The 19,045-nt window shown below is 45.9% G+C and overlaps 1 long non-coding RNA gene across 1 annotated transcript in view; it reads left to right on the top strand.

Annotated features, from left to right (window-relative positions):
* LOC113837465 overlaps window positions 1–19,045 on the top strand; it is a 193,612-nt gene that overhangs the window by 58,385 nt on the left and 116,182 nt on the right. Inside the window, exons 6-8 of the long non-coding RNA XR_003488041.2 lie at window positions 9,158–9,212; window positions 14,848–14,965; window positions 15,264–15,568. This is a non-coding gene — a long non-coding RNA (uncharacterized LOC113837465). The remainder of the gene's footprint in view (window positions 1–9,157; window positions 9,213–14,847; window positions 14,966–15,263; window positions 15,569–19,045) is intronic.

Here is a 19,045-nt window from a genome sequence, read left to right as displayed (position 1 = left end):
CTGTCATCCCACACTCTTTTAATTTTCAGGATTTCTGCTGATAGATCTGCAGATATTCTTGTGTCTGTTCACCTGTGCATGACAAGTTAGCTTTCTCTATTGCTGTCAGACTTCTCCGTCTCTGGCTCCTGAGAATTTGATTATAATGTGTCTCCATTGAGATCTCTTCACAATAACCAGACTGGGGGTCTTTGGGACTGGGCTTGATATTTATTTTCTTTTCCACTTTTGAAATATTTCCTATGATTTTTTTTTTCATTGAGCAAGCTATTATCAGCCCTTCTTCTCTTTTACTTGATGGTTTACTAGAAGGTTTTTGTCCTCCCAAAATTTTGTCCTCCCAAAATGTCCTCATCATTTTGCTCCCAACTAGTTTCAAATGCCCTGTCTTTGAGTTCGTTCTTTCCTTTTTCTAGTTGGTCAAGTCTGCTATAGAAGTTACCTATGGATTTTTTAGTTTGGTCGTTAGGTATTGGTGTTAAATTTTCTGTTTGGTTCCTCTTTTTGTTTTCAATGGCTCTTGTCTTTGTTTACTTTTGTTTGTGTGCTGTTTTCTGATGTCATGCCATGGTGCAGCTGTAGTGTTTTGTGCTTCACAGAAATTCTTCGAGACAGTTATTTTGAATTTGTTGTCAGGCACTTCATGGATATTCATTTACTTGACGTTTGTTTCTGTAATGGTTTACCTGAGTATTCATGATTCTTGTGGTCTTGTGTTGGTGCGAGTCTATTTGAAGATTAGCTTTAGCAGGGAAAGACATCCACTGATCAGCTCATCCACATCCAGAATTGGGGTGTGCTGGCTGGTAAAGTCTGCTGGAATGGTGTATATGTTGGGATGCCCTGTTACCTGAATGATTGGGCAGGTGGGCCTGTTTCTTGCGTTTGTCGGAGCCACCCTGGAGCCTGATGTCATTTGGATAAGCCCAGAGCTTAGGAATCTGTGTTTAAGCCAAATGTCTGGGTCAATGGGTAGAGTCTAAGACCTGGATTGCTGAGTCCCCGAGGGTTCATTCTACATCAAATTTCACCAGGGGATTTTCATTGCCTATAACCTAGAGCCTGGGTTTATGGAATTGGCCTGGGAGTGGAGTTAGGGTAGGGCAGGTGTTGGAGTCTTGTCAAACATAGGGGTCCTTACTCTCTTCCCTCCAAATGAAGGGCAACTCCTTTCAGGGTCAGCAGGAGGAGGGTTGATATGGGACAGTATAGAGCTAGCCCTCATTCCTTTTTAAATGTGTCTTCTTGTTTTTCAGTTCCACCCAGATGCTGTAACCTTTCTCTGGGATTCCTTAGCCTTTGTGGTTAAATGTTGTTCAAACTGATCTTCCTGTGAGGAACAGATGCTGAAATCCCTATTCTTTCGTCTTGATGATGCCACTTTTGTCTTCACAGCATAATTGACAAGGATTCATTTGCTTCTGTTTCATTCCTGTCTGCCTCCATTACAACTAAACCTTGGAAAGGATAAGGTCAATTTTGACTACTGTAGTCATAACAACAAAATACAACACAACAGTACTGTTTTCATACTGTGTGCTTGACACCATGGTAAATTCTTCATTGTCACCAATTTATTTTATCCTTGTTGCAGTATAGTTACCATCACAGCATTCATTTTTACAGATGGGCAAACTTAGAAAGAGAGGTTGACTGCTGTGTTCCACCCTTCCGTCTGGATGGGAAATAGTAAAAGCAAGATTCAGAAGCTCAGGTTAACTCCAGGATGCTCTCAAGCTAGCTCCGGGGTGCTCACTCTTAAGCCCTCTGCTATGTTCTAGTGACTTCTCAGTAGCAGCAGCAGCAGCAACTTTGCAAGCAGCTGACACGTGAATCAAAGAGCCATCTCTCTTTTAGTCTTTGCACTGGATGCAAAGTTGGAGCCTGGTAAAACATAAGGGACCAGAGTTTGGGAATCTACTAGACCTGAATTGAACTCTGGGCTCTTTAGCTGGCGACTGTATGCAAACTAAGTTCACTGAGCACTGGCCAACATGGGGACACATGCCTGTTTATCCTGTAGAGGATGTTTGCGAGCCGAATTGATGTGTTACAGTGTGTGAGCAGAGAGGGCCAACTGCCCATTAGGGGTTCTCCTTTTCAAGTGTAACAATACCACATCCTTCTCTGGTAAGACTAGGTGGAAGGGAGAAGACAGCCTAGTATGGGATGGCCTTCACTGAACTCGACAGGGAACCAGGAATAAGGTCCAGTTCCTGTAGGACTTACAGGGATTCCCTGCCCTTTTGGTTCAGCCTTAGGGATTAAGTCACAGTAGCCACTGACTGATTGTGAAGATTTTGGGTGACTCTGACCCAAGACACAGTCTTAAAGGTCTCTTAGGTAGTTTTGGCTCTGTGACACTGGCTGCTTTCTCATGTAGAGACGACGCTGCCATCCTACCCCCCAGCTTTCCCACCCTATAGGCTCTCGAAGGAGGCCCCAGATAGGCTTTTTCATCCTTTCCAGGAAACCCAACGAGGTACTCTGAAATACCATTCTCAGTAAGGCTTGCCTCGGAGGGGTACTTCATTTAGGCTTCATTTCTTTCTACATCTGCTCCCCAGTGCTCAGGGACAGCTCTGCCTCTTTCCATAACTCGTTTTTTCCCCCCAACCTTTCCCTCATTCTGGCTTCCAGCTGTCAAAGAACAAAGGTGTTGGCCTCTTACAAAGCAGGCTACCTTAGTCTCAGATTCAGTCCCTGAAGATGGGGAAAAAGGCCGTCTGGCCTTGTGACAGCCCTGGGCAGCTGACTCAGCCTGGATGCTGGACTTGCCCTACAGTTATCCCTGGAAAGCCACAGAACCTTCTTGGCCCCAGGCCTGGAAGAGAGACTGTGGCCTCACTGAAAGCAACAGCTCAAGCTGGCTGCGTCTCCATCGGTTTGCTCTCCCTTGGAGTATTATTGTTCCTTTACTTCTGGGAATCTTTGCAGCCCAGAACGCTGCAGCCTGCCCAGACGTAATAATGCCTAGTGTCACTCAGATTTAACTCTACTCATTAGCAGATGTAAGTTCTTAACCATCATTCTTCAGCTACCTACTTGCTTCTGTCTGACTTTCTTCATCTATTGCTTCAGTTAAAGTGCTCTGAGAGAGGGTTTGTTCACCATTCAGGGTCACAGGCCATCAAAGGAGGGAAGTCCCAGCAATGAGAACTAGAGGCAGCAGCTGGCCACATTGCATCCACAGTCAAGAAATAGAGAGCGGTACATGTTATTCTCCACTTGCCGTTTCTCTTTTTCATTTGGTCCATGTTTCTAGCCCACAGGAACAGTGCCAACCACAAGGGATGGATCACCCCACCTCGATTAATCTAGTCAAGATAATTCCCCACAGGTATGCCCAGAGGCCTATTTTCTTGACGATTCTAGGCCTCTTGAAGCTGACAATTAAGACTGACCATCAGAACTTCCAGTCTTAGGTCCCTTGTATACTAGTGGCATGGTTTGGGTGAGATTCTAAGTGATTCTGTTCCGGCTTCCTCGTCCATAGCATGGGATGTTGATTGTCTTTGGTAGTTTGAGCTGCTTGTTTCAATTCTGCAAGCCTCCCTTATAAAACTGCGCATTCGGGCTGGAGAGATGGCTCAGCCGTTAAAGGCTAGGCTCACAGCCAAAAATATAAAACTCCATCCATGCCTTTGGTGTGATGGCATAGCATGTTTGTATGGAACTTATTTTTTTCCTGGACTTTGGGCTTGTGCTTTATGGGAAGCCGTTGGTCTTATCACCCAAGTGGAGAATGGAACGTGAGGAAACTTTCTCCTGTAACTCTCCTGGTCTTGGTAACAATGTGCCTTTGGTGATGGGAGTGTGATGTAGACACAGAATAACGTTTCCACAAGCCCTGCTCACATCCGCCAACACCTAGCGGAGCAGCTGACAGGAGAGTGAAGAATAAGCTCTTGTTACCCAGCTACACCTCCAGCCCCTGCTGATGGTAACTGGGGCCACCAAAATAATATGGAATCATCTCTTTATTCCAGACAAGTCAACAACTCCGACTCAATTTGCAGCCTCAATTCCCGTCTGCCGTGTTACCCGATAGTCACAGATTTGAGGGATTGCTGTATGGGCACTGTTACACGGCCATCATTTAATCAGCCCGCATTAGACACACACAGTACTGTATTTCCGTTGATCCATACTGGTATTAGAAGCCCCGGTGTTTTATTTGTGATGTGAAAATGAGGCGGCGTGTCCTTGACGTTGCCACCGCGTCGTCTGGTAGAAGGGACTGTTTTACTGGAAATGTTGCTCTGGGACACAGGTGCTGTCTCTTGCCAGTGGACTGCGTGCAGCAGGTTTAGGAGACAGAGTAAAGTAGTGTAAGAGTCTTGGGTGCCTTTGATACAGAGATGAGACTCCTCCAGTTGATGACAATTGCCCTGAGTGGTGGTTGTGCTGGGTTGTCCTGCTGTTCCTGCTCTCCCTTAGTAGGTAGCACTGTACCAGCATAAGGGATGACTGAGCCGTCTCAGAGAGGCAGAGGGGCCGTAGGACAAGGCTCGGGCAGCCAGCTTCCATCTCCCCCGGCCAATCTGGCTCTGTCCTTGCAGCCACGGGACCCTCTGATCTTCCCCCACACAGTGGATTCCAGGGAAAAAGAAACTTCCCGGCCTGACTGATACCAATGTGAAGGAAATAGCTGGCTTTCATGGGGGCAAGGAAACAAAATCCAGCAAGAGTGATAAACCTTTCACTGGCCTGTGTTCTGCTGAGTAGCCAGCTGCAGCAGGACATTGAGATTTGGGGCAAGGGTGTGAACTCTGAGGTGCTATGTTAGTCACCCAAGAGTGAAGAAAGGGTGTTGTGCGTAGGGGGACGAGAAGAGCCAGGATCTAGGGTTTCCCAGGCTTGTGAGGTCCCACCGTAGGCTTACCGTATTGCTCCTAGAAAGTAGACCTGTACTTGTCGGTTCTGGTAGCTGCCTTATCTGTTTAGCTGGCCTCTGCCATTGATCAGAAATGACCATAAGTCAAGCTCTCATTTCTTCCATGCCTGAGGCTCTTTACCAGAGATATAGGGTTATGTTAGTGTTACCGTAGAGCCAGAAAAAGGTGTGTGTGTGTGTGTGTGTGTGTGTGTGTGTGTGTGTGTGTGTGTGTGTGTGTGTGTGTGTGTGTGCCAGATACTGTGTTTAGGGATATAAATATATCATATGTTCATATTCATTGTGTTTGCTGTGTAGTTCATAATTCATAATTCATTTCTCTGTTTATAATACACTTATAACCTGATGAGAAGTCCCAGGATGCCTTCCTGTGGCTCACCCAATGTTCTTTGAGAAAATTTTCTGGTTGGGGCTGAGAGTTGGTACTCAGAGGCGTCTTGAATGGTAGTTTCCTGAGACTGCCTACCACCTAGTAACCTCTTAAAGGCTCCCAAGCCTGCCTTTGGGGACGCGTCTGAAACAGATCCCATCTTATACCATACAGATCCCGTCTTATACAAGTTCCCCCTGTGTCCAATCTAGGCCCTCAACACCTGAAGTCAGACGGAGACTTCAATATTCCACAGTTCAGGGGCATTTTGATGGAAATCCGAGCCACTTCTCTCCTGGCGGACTGCAATCTCTGCTTCCACAACTGTTCATGTCCTCCAGGGGAAAATCTCACATATGCTCCATCCATGTGTAGGTAGGCACCGGCTCGCAGGGTGCCCCATGCAGACATTTCCTGTTTGGTCAGCCTCGCCTTCATCCCTGTAAGAGTCAAACACCCTCACCTTACCCTTCCAGCTAAGGGCAGTCAGACCACCAAGGTCCCTCTGTTCATAATGAGTCTCTTTCCCATGGCACAGCTTCTAAATGCTTTGTGAGTTCGCTGTGGCCTTCCCCTGGCTGTTTCCTGAGCAGATTGTCTACCGCTGTCCCTGCTGCTGGGGAGGGATACTATTGATTCTGAAGCCAGGAGACAACAAATAACTTTCAAAAGGGCAGAGAGCCAGACGGACACTCTGCCTCCCGCCCCAACACCTTTCCTCTCTACTGCTCCAGGGGCTGGAGCTCTAAAGCCCCAGAGGCCCTAAAGACTTCTTTAATGTGTGTGAAAAAATCCTGCAGAGAAATTGTATCCAATTTAAAATGTACAGTTCGACCTTGGGGTTACAAACAAGAGCCAGAAAGTCATGGGCTGCTCCGGTGCCGTCTGCATTCAGGGGCACATGAAAAGGCGTGTGCTCTCCCTTCGAGGTATGGTGCCCTGAAAGCCACCTGCTTACTCTTTCTCTGTACCATGTTCCATGTGGTGAACGTGTTTTCTACCCTGCCTCTTAGTATCCATCTCTATTTGAATTCCTTCGTGTTAGTCTTTCAGAAAGGCGTTATCCAAATAACTAAGTCTTCCCACCCGGTGTATGGGGAAGGGTACAGTTGGCAGGGTACTTTCTGCCCTCAGGTTGATTCTCACAGCACCAACAACAGGTTATCCCTCAACACACACACACACACACACACACACACACACACACACACGCATGAGAGCGTACACATGTACACACACATACACACACAGTATATACACACACACGTGCACACACAACCTTGCTCATAAAAGAAATATGCCCAGCTGCAAATCCATTCCCCAGTCTCCTAGTATGCTGGGAGTCCTTCTGTTTAGCTTCTGCAAAGATGAGGGTGTGGGAACCTAATCCATATCCAAGTTGTGGTGCAAGACTGCACAGCTCCTCGTGACCTGGTGGTCCCCTAAGCAAGCACCTTATTAATGGACCATTGGTCCTCTCAGGTGGATAATGATTTGCCTGACGAGCCTTCCTTCCAAAACAGAAACGGGTCCATCCCATCTGCCAGGATTCTCCAGTGTGTATCCAGACTTCCAGTGCCTCCTTCAGAAAGATGCACAGGACCAGTGAATTAATACAGAGCAATCCCCACCTACCAGTTAAACCCTATGTGCTTTCTAGTTCATACTGTCTTGACACAACCTAGAGGCGGCCTGGAAGAGGCAGCCAAATGAGACTGGCCTCTCCAAATCTCAGCACAAGAGAGAGTGTCTTGATCGATGATTGACGTGGGAGAGAACGTCATCCCTGGGGAGGGTGGCCTGGGTTGTATAGGAAATCCAGCTGAGTAGTGTCCTCCAGTTTCTGCTCTGTGGTGAGATTGTGTTTAAGATCTAACAAATAAAGCTTGCCTGAAGATCAGAGTGCAAAGCTAGCCACAGCCATAGAGGCCACGCATTGGTGGCGCACACCTTTAATCCCAGCACTTGGGAGACAGAGGCAGGCGGATCTCTGTGAGTTCGAGGCCAGCCTGGGCTACACCAGAGTGAATCATTCTAAAAGAGAAACAGAGCTCACACAAAGGTGATCTCCGCACTTGGAGTCCCAGGCCTTTAATCCCAGCTCTAGAGAGGAATACAAGGCAGGAGGATACAGGAGTTGGGGGCAGTCTGAGGTTTGGTGGATCACCCCTTCAATTTAAGCATTGGTGGAGGTAAGAACTCGCTAGTGGCTGGCCGCTTTGTTTCTCTAATCTTCAGCCTTAACCCCAATCTCTGTTTCTGGGTTTTTATCATTCACTCTGCATTGCTTCAGATTCCTGCCTTGGCGTCCCTTGATGATGGACTGTGTAACCTATAGGATAAAATAAGTCCTATCCTCCTATAAGCTTCTTTGGCTCTTTCCTCCTCCACATTCCACCTGTATAATCTGCTAAACACAATGCCACACTCAAGGAGGCCATCAGCCTTACAAAAGAAGCTGAGATCAGGGTCAGGAGGATGGAACTAGCTGAGTTCTGGGATTTAGACTCTAGAGAGAAGGAAGGGCCCTCTGGGAAAGGGAACAAATCCCAGAGCCTTCTCATGGGAAAGAGAACTTAGTGGAGCCATCTCTGTTCCCTGGGGACATGGAGGTCTTAGGCCACAATACCAAGCAATTGTCCCATTGAATGTCCTCTGCAGCTACATTCCTATGGCTCTCCACCTATTACCGCCATCTCCACATGGGCGGATTACAAACATGTCCCTTTAAAACAGCTTTATTTAGACAGAAGTCACATACCATGGGATTTACCAATCCTCAAACATACTCGTTTCCTCAAAAAGCAAGTCTGGGCGCTTTAGCTACCAAGTTCCTGTACCTCTGTCTACCCCAGTCACCCGACCTCATCAGGGTGCTTGCTGTGTCTTTGGACTGGTCCACTGGAGTCATTATCTTTACAGATAATGGAATCCTACCCTTTGGGGCTGACCTCTTCCACTTAGCATAGCTTTTCAAGGCTCAGTCATGTTGCTCAATTACGTTGACTTCATTTTTTTATATGATGGATGGAGATTCCATTTTGTATCTATATCTTATTTTATTTTGTCACCATCGGATCACCTCTGAGTTATTTTCTTTTTCTAAGAATAGGCTACTCTGGAGGTTCATATGCAAGTTTTCTCATGGACTTATATTTACTGTAGTATGTACCTACCTAGGAGTGTAATTGCTGGGCCACAGGGTGTGTCTCTGAATGACTTTTGGGGGGATCTGCCGTACTTCTGCAGAACGTCTCTGATATTTTACTGTCCCTCTCAAACTGCTTGTTCTCATTCCTGTTTCTGCTCATCTTAAACATAACACAGGCTTCTGTTCTGTATGGAGCTTTAACTCATATGCCAAATTAATAAATAGAACTAGAAATAGGTGTGGTGTTGCCTCTGTTGGGGGTGGGAAGGGCCAAACTGCCTTCTGGGTAGGCAATGTTCTGTCTTGTGGTTTGATGCATTTGGGACTTCCCAAAGGCCCCTCCCCCACTGCAAGGAGCATCCCTCCAGCTGAGTGCATTTCCTCTGGAACAAAGTTTAAAAATATTTTTTCATCATTTTCTATTATTGGGTATAAAACCTTTCCCTTATCTTCACCCAGGAGGTTGAGAAAGCCAACTCCCTTTTGCCTGTGTGTTTTCTGCGGCCCAACTGTGGACTGGAGAGAGTTCCACAGAGCACAATAACCCTAAATGTATGCATAGCAGAGAAATAGAAAGAAACAGACATAAGTGGGAGACCTCACAGAATACGCAAAAATATTTGAATTAACATAAATTCACAGATGCGGACTGAGCGAGCACTACTGATTTCCACATTCAAAAAATCACCATTACATAATGTTTGATAGAACTGCATTAATTGTGTTGTTTTCTTTATAGGCTAGAAAAACATATTTGACTACAAGAAAGTATTATGCACCATACTTTGCTGGAAGTAAGTACTGCATATTTTTGTACCTTTATTCTTCATCTATAGCTGATTTCTTTCTCCCTGGAGACCACTTTCGTACTGCCTGTGAATTCAGTTCTTAGGGAGTTATTTGGCTTGTTCTCTCTGACTGGAGGGTTCAGTTTTCACTGGCCCTCCTCTCTTTAGGGTGGACTTCTAGTCATCTCTCTGTGTTCTGTCCTCAGAGCTGGTATACTTTAGGGTCCCATCCAGAAGTGGCATCTGCCATGAGGAGGTCAATCTTGGGATTTGATTTCCTAGGATGTTCTTTTTGTCCTTGTTTCCTCATTGGGAGGACGGGACAGAAAACACCCTCCTCAGTGGCCTTACGTTGAAGATGTATGTGGCACCACCCTGCCTTGAAAAACAGCACTTAACAAGTAGCAGAGGCTATATGATTCTGATCACTGGCATCTCTAACCTCTATAGAGACTTGGAAGCATATGCTCATGGCTCTGTGTGTGTGTGTGTGTGTGTGTGTGTGTGTGTGTGTGTGTGTGCGTGCGCGTGTGCACTCTCGTACACGTGCTCAATGCTGTTTGTGTGAATGTCTGTTTATATCCTGACTCAGGTACAGGAAGACAAACCACCTGTTTTCACCCACATATTTACTAGGAAGGAGTTGGTCTCACAGAAGTAGAGGGGGTGGGCTTGTTGGAAGAGTAGAGATCTGTGATGTAGTAGTGATCAAAAAGATAACATTCCTCCAGCCCAGTAGAAGGGTAAGTTCAGAGACTTGTGCTATGTGGTGGCTGTAATTCTCAGTGCCGCCTTACGGTCCTGAAGAATGCTTAGAAAATGGATATTATATTCATTCCCCAAACATGAGAGCTATATGAGGTGATAGGTATGTTCACTGGCTAGATTTCATCATTTCACAATGAATGTACCTCAACAGCACCATGCTGTTCACTGCACATAAAATTTTACCTGTTAGATTTCTAAAAAGATTACACAAAACCTCTGTCCCCTGGATGAATCGTGATTAATCTCAGGACTAGCGATACGGTTCAGTTGACAGGGTTGCTGCCTAACTAGCACACATGAAATCCAAGGTTCGTGCCCTGGCACTGCATAAAACCAAGCATGGTGGCTCCTGCCTGTAACTACAGCATTTGAGAAGTAGAGGCATGGCGTTCATAGTTCTTGGTCTGTATAGTAAGCTCATGGCCTGCTGTGGGTACCTGAGACCCAATCTCAAACAAAACTACCTCATGGAGCTAGTCAATGTCCATCCCTGGTCAAAGGTGAGGCTAGTAGTAGCAAACTTCTAGAGTTTGTTATTTCCTCCCTCGGTGCAGGTTCTTGGAAGTGGGGCTCAGCCTCTAAGCATTGCTCAGCGCTGTATTGGAAACTCTTCTTGCCAATCAGGATCTTGAACTTGACCTCAGGTGGAAGCGAACATTGTTTTCTGAGGAGGGAGGAGGGGCCTGGCAGAACGTGAGTCATGGCTTTGCAACAGTGTTTACCCTTTCAGAATATGAGCAGAGTCATACTTAACACAGACTACACACACGATGGTTTTCGGCCTCCAATTTATTGGGCACCTTTGTACCCAACCATCATCGTAAACTGACTGCCTGGGTCCTGTTGGTCCTTTTGATGGCAGTAGGTTTCAGTTTTCAATTTGCCACCGCTGATTCAGGAAGCTTGCTGGCACGAAGATACTGAGCCTACACGAGACTTGCTAGCTCCATGCAGCTGATGAATGGCAGTCGGCACGTTTTGCAAACGTTTTGGCAGATCCGTTCCACCATTTAGGTACTATAAACAGCCTGAGACCGACCTACACTTAAGGCTTCACACACAAGTTTGAGAACTAACAGATAAAAGTATTAGCTCTAATATAAAAAGCAAGATGAAAGGTGGAGATAGTTGTATAGACCTTCAGATCGATTTCTCCAGTGACGCTAGACAGGTTGAATTTGAGATGTATCTTCCTGCTGCAAGACATGGCCCTCCTGACTCAATGCACCCTGCGAGATAAGGCTGGACTTGCTGCCCTGGTCAGAGGATGGCATCTGCCTAGATCCCTGAGAGGGAATGAATTCTGAGATGGCATCTGGGCTCTGCATTATGGACTGGTGATGACTGCAATGCCCGCAGGTGACACCCAGCTTTTCTGCTCCTTATGACTCCTTCCCTGCTTAAGTTTCTGAAAATCGTTCATTAGGTGGTGGGGGGTGGGGTTTGTGGTTGCTGGATCCCTGCTGAGAGCCAGTCTCCCCACACTTGGCTTTCAACCGCACAACTTTGTGCAGTGTTTGCATCTCTGTTTCCCAGGTAAGAATCCTCTGCCTGGCTCTCAGAGTCTTCATCATTCTGACTCCTACACCCCTTCTCCAGGGCTCCATTATTTCCTTTCTGTTGCAGCAGCAGCACAATGCTCGCTCTGAACACGTAAAACTAACCTCCCTCTCTGCTTCAGGCACTCAGCTGCTGCTACTCACTCTCCAACTTATGGCTGCCCTTGAAATCTGGTTTTCAGAGGATACTACACAAACCCACTGTGATCCTGAACTCCCGTGTCCAGAGCATACAGGGCCCACACTAAGTTAAACCTTGACAGTCTGATTTTGTTGTGTTATTCTTTATTCTTCCACGGTTGCCTAGCCTTCCTCCTGTTGAAGTCTTGGCTTCCTAACTAGATTATACACCCCAGGAATGACTTCCATCATGCAGTGTCTTACTGCGGTAGCTTTGCATTGGCAGACACTTGAGAAATACATTTTCAGAGTGGGTTAGCTCGCTGGTGTGTTGATGGGGGAGGAACAGAAGCAATCATCGAAGGGTCACAGGCCAATCTTACCTGTTGTCCAGCCCACTCTGCCTTCCTCCTTCCAGGCCATGGCTCGCCCAGTTCAAATGTGATTTGGTACCTACATATAATGTATAATGATTAAATCAAGGCAACTGGCCTTTCCAACCAAGCGTCACTCGAGGAAAGCAATTCCTAAGTCAATGTGGGCCACAGAGAATTACAGCCCTGCTTCCTCACTGTCAAGTTGACTGTGCTTAGAATCACCTCTGAGATGCAACTCTGTGTAATGATAAATCTTTCCACCGAGTTGCCCGAGCCCCGCTGCCACGTGGGCGCCCAAAATAGCACACAGAGATTTATATTAGGTACAATGCTGCTGGCCAATGAGTAGGATTGAAGGATGTCCCCCGTCAGCTCTGGGTGTATCTTTTAGAAGAATTTGCTTCTTGTTGTTAATTGAATGTGTTGTTTGACAATTAGATCCAGGTGTATATGTGTTCCCATTATCCTTGACTCCATCTTCTCTTGTCCCCACCCCTGTGAATTTCCCTCTCTGCTCCTGACTGGTTCTTTCCCCATGTTCATGTTTTTTGTTGTCATCGTTGTTTCCTTTTATGGCTCCCGAGTTTAATCTAGGACCTCTGAGTGACCACAGGTTTGGAGCTACACAGTTCACCTGCTGTGTCACCAATAAGTATTCATTTGAAGGTAACAATTCCATGGCCCTGAGAACATCTGGTAGTTCCTCAGGGAGGGGTGGACCTCCTAAGACCCTCTCCCCTCCATCAATAGCCGTCGACAGGTCCAGCCTTGTGTGGGCTCAGAGCAGGAGACCAAGCTTATAACCAATGAGCCATTTCAATCCCTAGTAATCCTGTTTGGGTGTTCTGGGTACCCTTGGTTCCTATGAGAGACCAACCTTTTCCTGCCATTGGCCCAGGCTTACATTGGTCTCCTATCCTCTTTCTGTTCCCTGCGGGTAGATGCGAGGTGACCGAGTCTAGTTTTCTGATGAACACCCTGCACCCATGCTGGGGACTGTGGGAGAGCTTCCCTGCTGTGAAGCTGGCAGGGAAGCGAATGAGTCATAACTCACAGGCACATTTTGTTTCATGAGTGTTGTCATATTGTCTTCCAGAATGACTGTACCAACTTACACTTCCATCAGCCGTGCTCGGTGGTTTCTGTTTCCCCATAGCCTCACCAGCACCTGGTAATAAGATGTGTGTGTGTGCATTTACCATAATAACCATGTCAGGGCAGTTGGTTGACTCTTGTGTTGGTCCCTTTACTTGACACAGAAAAATCTCCAGTAGAAAGAAATATCGGGTAGAAAAGAACACAGCTCTTTCCAGAAACTCCCTATAGCATCCCCCCTAAGTCCGTGTTACTGTGTAGCTTGGGGAAGGTGTCCTCCAAGCCAGTCCCCATCAGAGATGACAGGATTGCTGTGGCTGCTTGAAGAATCGACGATTCTGATTGACAAATACCCCTTTTGGGCACACCCCTGTCTGTCTTAAACCCACACAGGACTGGGACTAATGCAATAAGCAGGAGAGCAGAGGCTGACTTCACTCTGGCCAGATTCTGAAGTGCACACGGCCTGGTCTGTGCAAGCAACCTTCCCTGGGGAATAGGTCTGTCCGGCTCATGTTAGAAACCTAATGTTCTTGAGACCTTTTACGCAGCAGGTAGCCATCAGACCCGTTCCCGCTCCAGCTGTTTGAGCTGAGGTTTCTGCAAGCTCTCAATACAGAAAGTTTCAAGGGCAGTGCTCTGGCCCTATCCAGGACAGGTGGGAGGGACACCTGCCAGGGGCCAGTATCTCTGTAGGCCACTACTTCCCCTCTCACCCATGACATGGACATTCCAGTAATCCTTGCATTTTTCTCTCTGACCAAAGGGGAAAACACTAATTTTAAGTGATACCCAATTGTTAAAAGTTTGTGGACTACTTGCTGTCTGCCAGGTGGCTCGGAGAATGTTTCATCCCTATGGTCCCATAGAAGTCTCCGGACAACCCTCTAAGAGACCCACTTTCAAGCCGGGATCTGGTTCCATAGTGGAGGACTTGCTCAGCATGCACAAGGCTCTGGGTTCGATGCCCAGTGCCCAGATAAAAAAAGAATTTTATTTCTGGAATTTATTAGCAGGGTGCCTTTAAGCAAGTAACATCACTGAGCTATTCCTTGTTATTATTTCAAATCCTCAGCGGGCTGAGACTATAAAGGATTTAGAATTCGCTCAAATATTAGACACTTCTTATAATCTTAATTTTAAAAACGGAGAAACCGGGAGGCTCAGAGGTATCAACTTATTAAATTTGCCAGACAGCTCTGATTAACAGAGCCACAATTGAAGGCCGGAGTGTCTGATTCTAGAGCTGCACTTTAAGTATCCTACTGACTCTGCACATCAGGTGTTCGAGTATTCCCAGGAACAGTATCCCATCTTCCTCTGCAGGAAAATCCATCCCTACTCAGCCACACTTTTTACAAAGAACATCTCTGCCTCTGACCACAGGCATAGCAATGCTTCCAAGACCTGGTCCATTTCCGTGGTCACCAGATACAGAGCCACACACCTAGGAGGTTACTCATGCCAGACATGGGAGCACCTGTTAGACATCTCTCGGGCCAAGCTGAATTCTGTGAATCAAAGGCTACAAGGCAACGATGATATTGCCGGTTCTGGGTGTCAAGGAAGGCCCTGGTCCCCCTGACCAGCCCTTTTCACACAGCTCATAGTGCCTGACACTGTCTAGAACACCACGTGATTGTGTACAGACTTCAGGTTCCTCAGTATTCTGGCATATGCGATCCTAACAATAACCCTATCTTATTATTTTTTTTTTTTCAGAAGAGAAGCATCTACTTAGAGATACCAAGTAACTCGGTGCAACTGCTAAATAGCAAAGACGGAAGTCTTCAGACTGGAGGCAATTCTATAAGACAGTTGAGCCTTCCAGAGCTGGTAGGTGAGTGTGCACCCTCCATAATGCTGTGTTCCCGGAGCTGGTAATGAATGAAATATTGGATGGTCAGTGTCTTCCTCTGACCTCCTAATCCTGGATTACTTTTTTGTTTTTTTCGGGGGATGGCATTTCTTCTCTGTATAACAGCCTTGGATGTCCTGGAACTCACTTTGTAGACCAGGCTGACCTTGAACTCACAGAGATCCACCTGCCTCTGCCTTGTAAGTGCTGGTATTAAAGGCATGCACCACAACGCCTCGCTCCTGAATTCCTTTTTAAAATTTGTTTTGTTTTTTTGTAGGGGACTGATGGACCTTCTCAGGAGACAGATCCAGCCATGACATTGGCACTAAGAAAATGAGACACTCTTTCCAGAAAACACAGGAGGTTTCTGAAACTGTGCCTGGAAACTTGGAGAAGAGAGAAGAGAGCACTTTCCCTCCCTGGTCAGGGAATCTCTCACCATGCTCAATACTTTTCACCAGGGTCATTGCTGAATTGTCCACTTTCAATCTAGGTTTGATGGAATATTTGCCTGGAAATTTTACTTTCAATTAAACTCACTTATTGAACCACTTCTGTCTTCAAAGGATTCCATTAGGATAGGTAATTATAGCTATTGCTATAAGGAATTATTTGCGCTCAATGTCAGCTTTTAGGCAATTCAGTTCAAATGTTTTATATTTTTACTCTTGGGAGGTGTGTGCAACTATCATCCTCTTATACTGCAGGCTTCCCATGGGTTTTTCTTAGAAACCCCAATCAAAAGAGCCATTTTGGTGGTGAACATCTCTAGTCTTAACTTTAAGTGCTGATAGAAACAGCCAAAAACACAATGCTATACAGAGCAAGAAAGACGCTCCCCCTGTTTATGCAGAGAGTTGGAAAGGGTTTGGAAATTCTTTGCAGACAAACTAAAGCCAAAAGCAATGGAAATTCCTTCCATATTGCAGCCATTTGTCCTTCTAACTGTCGGTCATAATTATGGCATTTCAAGATGGCAGCCATGGAAGAGTTTAGTGGGGACCCTGTTTTGGTGTCTGTGTTTCCATGAAATGGGAATTGCTTTCTATTTATTATTTGTGTGTATGCTGGGTGTATATTTGTATGTGTGTTTGTATGTATGTTGTATATGTGTGGTTATAGCACAGATGAGATCAAAAGCCAGCTTTTGGGGGTTGGTTTGTCCCTTTCGTAGTGAGTTCTGGAATACAGCTCCGGTTGTTAGGTGTTTATGTGAAACACTTTTACCCTCTCAGCCATCTTTGGGCTGAGAGCACTTTCTTTGTATTCCTAACTCTGCCCTCTTTTCTTCTTCTTCCTGCAGACATGTGCCCTACCTAATGCTTGCTAACCTACTCTTTCCCCCCGGAAGTTAAGTTCTCAGTTTGTAGACCAGGACTGCACTCTCTCCCGTCACATGCCTACCTCATAATAGGTGCTTGCATGATGAATTGACAGATGAATGAATGAATGAATGAATGAATGAATGAATGAATCCATGAATCCTCTACGCCTTTTATTTTCTGTTTTTTGGTTTTTTGAGACAGGGTTTCTCTGTGGCTTTGGAGCCTATCCTGGAATTAGCTCTTGTAGACCAGGCTGGTCTCGAACTCACAGAGATCCACCTACCTCTGCCTCCCAAGTGCTGGGATTAAAGGCGTGTGCCCGGCTTTATTTTCTGTTTTTGAAAAAGTCAGTATTTTATTGAATAAACATTGAATGATGGCATTCGTTTCTAAAAATAAAAAATACACCCCTAGAACTTTCCCAAGAAGGCTGACATACCTCTAATGTATCTTTGCTGATCTTTGCCTCATCCTTATCTCTACATGGGGAATAATTTGTCATCATCTTGGAACACATTTTTTTCCTTCAATAAAGTGTTATCGAGCTAAGTGGATATGTCACCTTTGATTTGAGCCAAATGAATCTGTGTGTTTTTAGGTATGCGTGCACATGTGTGCACTACATGGAACGATCAGATGCCAGTCCTGGATGCTGTTTCTCAAGGGTTCACTATCTTGTTTTATTTTGGGTTCTTCCCCACCCCTCCGTGTGTGTGTGTGTGTGTGTGTGTGTGTGTGTAACAGGTCTCCCATTGGCTTAGCACTTTCCAATTATGATATTGCTAGCTGGGCGGCATGCCCCAGGGATCCTCCTGACCTGGCATCCTGGTACTGGGATTGCAAACATGTACCACACCCAGATTTTTGCAGGGGTTCTGATGATCACACTTAGGTTGTTACATTTGTAGGGCAAGTACTTTACCAACTGAGCTGCCTCCCCAGTCCCTCAAATAGCCTCAAATAGTTTTTCCTGACTGTATTTTAGTCACTATGTTTCCTGGTGCTTTTCTTTTCTTTTTTAATAACTTGACCAGATAACCGTAGCATCTTTTGTAGCCACACCATATCTCATCAAAACCAGGCAACCACCTTGGAGATTATGCCGAAGAAGCAAACAGAACTGTGCAAAGTTCTGAGGCTCGCCACAGACAAAGAAACAAAAATCACTTGTCTTAAATCTCGGGCATTGTGCCCCAAGTATTCCATAATAGTGGACGGTGAATGGGTGACCTAGGATAAGATAATTTCCTCTCCCTGGACCACATATTTTCCTCTGCATAGTGGACTTGGGGTCTTTTGAAAGCACTAGGGACAATAATAGATCTCCCGTGGTGTCCCTGGGATTCACATGCAGAATAGACCAGAGCCTATGCATTGGAATGGGGACAGGCCCCCAGCTAGCCCTTGGCTGAGTCAGCACCACAGACAGTCCACTGTAAGCCCCAAACTATTGCCTCTTGCATCTAAATGCTTTGCCATCATTTTTTTGGTTTTGGTTTGGTCAAATATTACATGCTGCATTCTGATCACACTCATCTCCGCTGTACCCTGTATGCCTCCCACCCTCATCAACGCCCTCTGTCCTCTATCTCCTTTCCCACGTTCACGTCTTTCTGTTTTGTTTTGTTTTTGTTTTTGTTTTTGTTTTTTTTTTTTTTTTTTTTTTTTTTTTTTTGTGTGTGTGTGTGTGTGTGTGTGTGTGCCCCCCACTCTGTTTAGCTAGGTTTGTCTGTGTGGCCACAAGTTTCCAACTATCCACTGAAGCCTGGTGGACCCACTTGTGGGTACATGACTGAAGACAGTGTCTGCCCTTCTGGAATCTACCAGTATCCACGAGTTCAGCAGGGTAGGATGAGGCCCTTTGAGTTTCTCTCCCACCCATGATTGACCGATGATAGGCTCAGTTTTGGAAGCTGCTATGCACTCATGATTGCAATGGCTGTGTTGTCCAAACAGTAGCATTCACAGTCTTTTGCCCTATTGTCTGGCTCTTAACATTCTTTCCACTCCAACTTCTGTGACATCACCTGAGCCTTGGGGATTTGGGGAGGGGAGCTGATACTATAACTCTCCTGAACACTCAACCATCACGTATTGCCGTCACCCTCTGAACCCAAGAATCTCTGTATTCATTGCGAAGAGAAGCTTCCCTGACTAAGGCCTGGCATAGCATTTGTCTATTATTATACAAACACAAATCTAAATACATCTTTTTCTAAATACAGAGATTTAGAAAGCAGCTTGACTCCATATCACTTTAGTTAAACAACTGTAGTAAGGTTGCCTGTATAGGCTGAGACCCAAGCCAAAGACTTTCAACCGAGTTTATAGCATCAGATATGGACCTTCTATGAAGCAGGTCTCAAATCCAGTAGGGGAGTAGTTGGTTACCACCATAACCTTCATGCCATGATTGAACCAGTGGGCACGTCTTAACTGGCAGATCGGTATTGTAGTTCATAGGGTTCACAGGTGGGTAAAATAGTTGCCATGTTAACCCCAGCACCTTGCGTAGCACCTGCCAGTACCATGAATGCTACCCAGCAGAGGAGAAGTTTCAACCTCACTTCTAGCTTGATTTATCGTCATCTCTTAACTGAAGTTATGTGTGGTGTCTTTCAGCAATGGTCTTGTTAGCTAGTTCTGGTGAGCAGCCAATAGCAATCGGCAAGGGCTTCCCTGAGAACGCCTAGTGACAGATCTCACATGTGGCCTTGGGTCCTTAGCAACCCAT

Source organism: Cricetulus griseus, chromosome 10 (assembly GCF_003668045.3).
Source record: "Cricetulus griseus strain 17A/GY chromosome 10, alternate assembly CriGri-PICRH-1.0, whole genome shotgun sequence".
Lineage (NCBI taxonomy): Eukaryota > Metazoa > Chordata > Mammalia > Rodentia > Cricetidae > Cricetulus > Cricetulus griseus.
This window is presented reverse-complemented; position numbering and strand designations above follow the sequence as displayed.